Genomic DNA, 6,000 nt, shown 5'->3' on the forward strand with positions numbered 1-6,000 from the left:
CTTTGGGTCTAGACAGCATCACTGAGCATTTCAGATATACCTCCTTTGTTTTCCTGGTAGACTGCATCTGTTTCCTTCTTCATTGTTAGGTTTGAGCTCATCAGATTTATAAAGTTTTTCTAAAATGATTCTATCTAGCTCGTATCATTTCTTATTCATCTACTTTGAACCATTATGCCTCATTCAGGAGAAGAGCTGAGCTTGGTTCTACATTCCTTTTGTCTCTCTGGGTATCCTTCCTGGTTCCCAACATTGAATCTCAAAGATAAGGGACATTCAAAGCTTTAACAGTGGAGGCTTAATCAATGTCACCAAATAATGCCAGTGCCTGAGAGGCTGGGGTGGTAAGGAAGGGGTTGAATAATGGTAACAATGTCAACTCAACCTAGACTTGAACTTTCTTTATTGTGACTTTGAGTATTGTGTTGTATCTTCTCAACTTTCCTGTGTGGAAAGTAAAACAAAACAAAACAAAATCCGTGATCCATTGTCACACAGTTGGAGACACAGGGACAGAAAAGTCTTATGTGCATTAATGGTGTATTTCAGGAGGTAGAGCTCAGTGTTCACAAAGTCAGGGGTGAAGGTTGGGCCATATTATCCAAAAGGCATGACTAACAATGAGATTACAGGGGATGCCGAAAGGCTGTCTTGCTGTTCTGTCTCTCCTTCCCACAATGCCTGAAACCCACCATTACCATGAATGCCTGTACATTAGAATTACTGTCTTTTGAAATGTGGATGGTCTTAGAAGTGTTAACTTGCCCTCTGTTCTTAATATTTTATGGTGAAGGAGTTTACCAGAACATGTTTCCTCAAGGCTCTGAGAGCATAATAGTTAAACGGAATAGAAGGAGATAAGATCCAGCTAAATTTACAACACAAGACCTCTCCTGAGTATAGCTATTTCTTTAGGGAGGTAGGGCTGCTCACTCACTCCTTACAAGGACTTGATGTCTGAGGTGAGGTTATTTGCTTTTTGAAAAGTTTACAGGTGGGAAACTAAAAGTTAAGCACTCCCGGAAAGTACAAATAGAATAGCTGAATTTTCAAACAAGAATTTTTAGACTTGTAGGAGCCTAGTCATTAATGCTATTAAATTCAAACACATTGGGGAATACCACTTTGGTATTTCAATTTTAGCCATAGCAAAGTCAGGAAGTGCAAAAGTTGAAGTTCTCAGGGCAAGAGTAATTCATCCCTGTTACACATTTTTGACAGAATCCTTACAGGTCCTAGAAATTTGTGTCTCTAATATACTCAATTTATTCAGCCGCTTTTGCAAAAGAGGACAACACAGTGAGCTCCTTCTGGGCGATATGGTCACATTTTCATCCTCATTATAGGACTCTTGGCATTTAGTTTGAAAGGCTGAGAGGAAAATCCATTTGAAGAACATTTTAGAGAGATAGGAGCCAAAACAGAACAGGGAAACTATTGTTTTACTGTTCTCTATGGAAACACAGCATTCAAGTTTGAAGTAACAAGGTATTTTTCCAATTGAAAACTGAAATTAAGAAAAAAATACCATTCATATAGCATCCAAAACTTGAAATACTTAAGGATACATTTCACAAAAGATGTGTACTATAGGTACACTGACGGCATAACACATGGCTTAAAAAGTTAAAGAAGTCCTAGATAAATGGGGAGATATATGCCACATTCTTAGGCTGGAAAAGTTAATATTGCTAAAATATCATTTTTGCCTAAATTGATGTATTCCTATAAACATTCCAGAAGGCTTTTCTTGGTAGAAATTGACAAGATATTACTAAATGCTTGTTAAATGATATTAAAATGCTCATTAATTGGAGAGAACCTAGAATAGCCACAACAATTTTGAAAAAGAAGAGCAAAGTTAGAGAACTAACACTATCTGATATCATGCCTTATGCTTTTATAGTAATCTAGACCGTATGGAATTAACAGAGAAAAGATGGGCAAATAGATCAATGGGACAGACTAGAGAATCCAGAAACATACCCACACTAATATTATATAGACAACTGATTTTTGACAAAGATACAAAGGTAAATACGGGGAAAAAATAAGCATCTCAACAAGTGGTTCTAGAAGAGTTAGATATCAAAGAAGGAAACAAACTTCAATGGGTATCTTGTACCAGATTAAAAACCCTAATACTATATATATATATATCATATATGATATATATATATCATATATATATCATAGACCTAAATGTAAAACCTAAAACTTCAAAACTATTAAAACAAATCCCAGGTGGGTATATTTTTATATACTCATTTTTCTTAAGTGAATCCTAGGATTGGAATTGCTGGATCATATGTCTTTAAATTTTTAAGAAACTACCAAACTGTTGTGCAAAGTGTCCTATTTTATATTCTTTTTTAAATCATTGACAACGTTTATTATCAAAAAACTTTAGTAGTAGTTTTTTTAAAAAGAATGTTGGTTTTAGAATACACCAAGAGGACACTCTGTGACAGGACATACACAAACAAGAATAATGAAAATATTAAATACTATCCAAATTAGAACACGATAATTCAAATTGCTAATTATAATCTTTGTGTCTTCGTAGAAATAACTACAGTCCTCCTTCATGAAATTCATCGCCACCTTCTCATGAAGACTGTGAAGTCTCACCACAATTTCAGTTATTTAATTTACAATAATCAATGCTAAGTTTTCTGTGTTGAAGCATGCACTGTTACAGAAAGCACAAAATCCTATTTACAGGGATTTTTAGTTTTCTTCAAAATGTATCTGAAGCATCTTTTAAAGCGCGAGCTACAAATAGGCTGTATCCTTAATGAAAAAGGCTTTTATCTAAAAGAAGTATGAGATAACTATCCAATACTGCAGAAATGGTTATATAACTAACCAAAGGAACCAGCAGCACTCTGCTAACTCTGTTTTAGTGTAGTAACCTCCTTCTTGGTCTTCTACTACCAGCCAAACATGTACTCCATTGCTTTGGATACAAGATTTTCATCTGTCAGAAATAACCTGATAATCACTAGTAGAAGCTTTGTATGCTGTAGCAAGAGGTCTCATGGCAGAAATCTAGGAGTACTTCCAGGTTGTGTTGGTGTACCTAGAGTTTTGATTGGTGGTGTAAAGGCTAAAGATGGAGATGATAAAGCACGTCTGTCACTGCTTCCCATTACACTTCGGTCAATACATGGTTTTACACCAATCATGATGGATTCTCCAAAAATCCTCCCATCTTTGGTTAAGGCTTTCCGAGCCCACAGTTTAGACTGATAATGAATATACATTCAATTTCCTGTGTTAGATGTCACACTTTTTCAGATATTCCCATACTGTGCAAATGATAATAATATGTAGGAAGCAGAGGCTTGAGGAAACCCAAACACAGTCACCCAAGTGTCATCAAGGTGATCTTCTGAAGTCAAAGATCTCCTTGAGTATAAAAATGATCCAACTGGGCAGGAGATAATGTCATCTTTCAGAGCTTACCGATATTTGTTGGACTAAACATACTTTGCCCTGTTCCAGGAGTAGATGTAACTCCAGCAAGAGGACTCTGCATTATGAAATGTTTGGCTGTCTTCTTGAAGTTAAAGGTGTTGATGCAAGTCCCGGGCTAGAAATGTCATCATACATACTTCTAACTGGTGGAGCACCACTTTGATCTTTATGAGCTGGTACAACTGGTTGTGGTGGTGACCCACATGCAAGTAAAGGTGATCTCAATTACACTACTCCTACCGAAGGGCCACTAATTGATTGAGGTTGTGGAGTCACCAGAGCTGGCAAATCCCACATTTAAAATCCAGGTAAGAACTGGGCATTAACTCCTGGCTTTGGAGATGAAGCCAGCATCATTGGTTCAGATCCTAACATGGGCACCTGGAGTTCCATGGTAAAGGCTGCCATTGTGTCAGCAACTTCTATTTTATATTCTTAGAAATAGCATATGAGAGTACTAGTTGCTCTACTTCCTCACCAACACTTGGCACAATCAGTCTTAATTTTAGCCATACTAAGAGTTATAATCTCATTAATTTGCATTCCCTTAAAAAACAATTATGTTGAGCATTTTTTTCGTGTGCTAATTTGCCATCCTTGTATCTTCTTTCAGATGTATCTGTACAAATCCCAGGTATACTAGAAGAAAACAGGGGAGAAAATCTTTGTGACCTTGGGTCCAGGAAAGATTTCCTAGATATGATGCCAAAACCAAAATCCATAAAAGAACAAATTGGCTTCATCAAAATGTAAAACTTCTCTCTCCAAAAGACGCTGTTAAGAGAACAAGAAGACAAGACAGAGACTGGGGGAAATTCTTTGCAAAACACACATCTGATAAAGGACTTGTATCTAGAATATGGAAAGAACTTTCAAATTTCAGCAATAAGAAAACAACCCAATAAAGAAGTATACAAGGGATTTCTATGGATACATCTGAAAGATAAAAGGATGGCAAATTAGCACACAAAATATATTCAACAAAATTGTTCATCAAGGGCATGCAAATTAATGAGACTGTAGCTCTTAGAATGGCTAAAATTAAAAAGACCAGTCATACCAAAGGGTGGTAAGGAAGTGGAACAACTGGTACTTTCATATGCTATTGCTAAGAATGTGAAATGGACAAGCACTTTGGACAACAGTTTGGTAGTTTCTTAAAAACTGAAACACATACTTACTATATGATCCAGCAATTCCACTCCTAGGATTTATTCAAGAAAAATGAGTATTTAAAAGTGTACTTGAGATGTGCTTTAATCAGGTACGTTAAGAGATACCTGTGAAGGAAGTCGTTTTACTCACAGTTCCCTAGAAATGGGAGGCATGGCACAAAGAGGCCATATGAGCAAGCACCAGGTCAGTCCCGAGTAAAGTGAGCCAGGGGAAAACATGAGCCTTTATGTGGTTTCTGCAGGAAGGAATGTGTGAGGCAGGATAAGAAGAATAAATGAGCTTAGGACTGGCTAGTTTGAATAGTTTCAGCCAGCTCCAGGGTGTACAGATTGCCCCTAGTTTTCTGATACTCAGCCCTGGGATGATAGGGCAGGTGGATAGTGGCCCAGAGTGTAAGGGTCTGATCAAAGAGGCAGTGGGGGATTCCGGGCTCTGGATTGGTTAGTTTACAAATAAAAGTGATATTGGCAGGTAAGTCTTGTTACCTTTAGGAACTAGTTTACCCTGGGAGAGGCAGTGTCTCTAAGATCAGTAAGGTTTCAAATGTCAAAATATCAGAAACACATGGTTAATATAGAATTCTATGTGCATACAGAAACATTATGTGAATGTTCATGTTGGCTTTATTTGCAATAGCCCCAAACTGGAAGCAAACCAAATATACGTCAACAGTTAAATGGATAAACAGATCATGGCATATCCAAATAATAGGCTGCCACTCAACAGTAAATAAGAAATGAATTATTGATACACACAAAAATATAGATGAATCTCAAAATAATTATACTGGTTGAAAAAGGGAGACAAAAATGGAGAATGTATGATACCATTTACTCTAGAAAATGCAAGCTAATTTCTAGTGACAGAACACAGATTGGCTGATGGCCTGGTGATGAGGTATGATGGAGAAAACATTAAAAATTGGTGATGGATTTGTCATTATTTTGACTGTAGTGATAGTTTCATGGTATATACATATGTTGAGGTTTATCAAACAGGAAAATTTAAATGTGTGCAGTTACTAAAGGTATAAATGTGTGCATTTATACTTCAAATAAGCTATTTCAAACAACTGCTTGTCAAGGGAATATTTTATTTCCCAGTCTCTAAAGTTATCTAATCAGAATAAAGAAAACTCTTAGCTCAACTTCAGGTAACAGAGTGGCCCAAATGTTGCCCAGAGATAGTTGCAAACCCAACATTTTTTTTTTTTTTCCAAGACAGAGTCTCACTGTATCACCCAGGCTAGCTTGCAGTGGCTTGATCTTGGCTCACTGCAACTTCCACCTCCCATGTTCAAGCAATTCTCCCTGCCTCAGCCTCCTGAGTGGCTGGGATTACAGG

At 36.9% G+C, this 6,000-nt stretch overlaps 1 protein-coding gene and 1 pseudogene across 1 annotated transcript in view; both read right to left on the reverse strand.

Annotated features, from left to right (window-relative positions):
- The window catches only part of KIAA1217 (KIAA1217 ortholog), an 865,191-nt gene that overhangs the window by 393,480 nt on the left and 465,711 nt on the right, over positions 1–6,000 (reverse strand). The window lies entirely within an intron of this gene.
- LOC105527508 lies at positions 2,934–3,888 on the reverse strand (annotated as a pseudogene).

The sequence above is a fragment of the Colobus angolensis genome, unplaced genomic scaffold (assembly GCF_000951035.1).
Source record: "Colobus angolensis palliatus isolate OR3802 unplaced genomic scaffold, Cang.pa_1.0 Scaffold63, whole genome shotgun sequence".
Taxonomy (NCBI): domain Eukaryota; kingdom Metazoa; phylum Chordata; class Mammalia; order Primates; family Cercopithecidae; genus Colobus; species Colobus angolensis.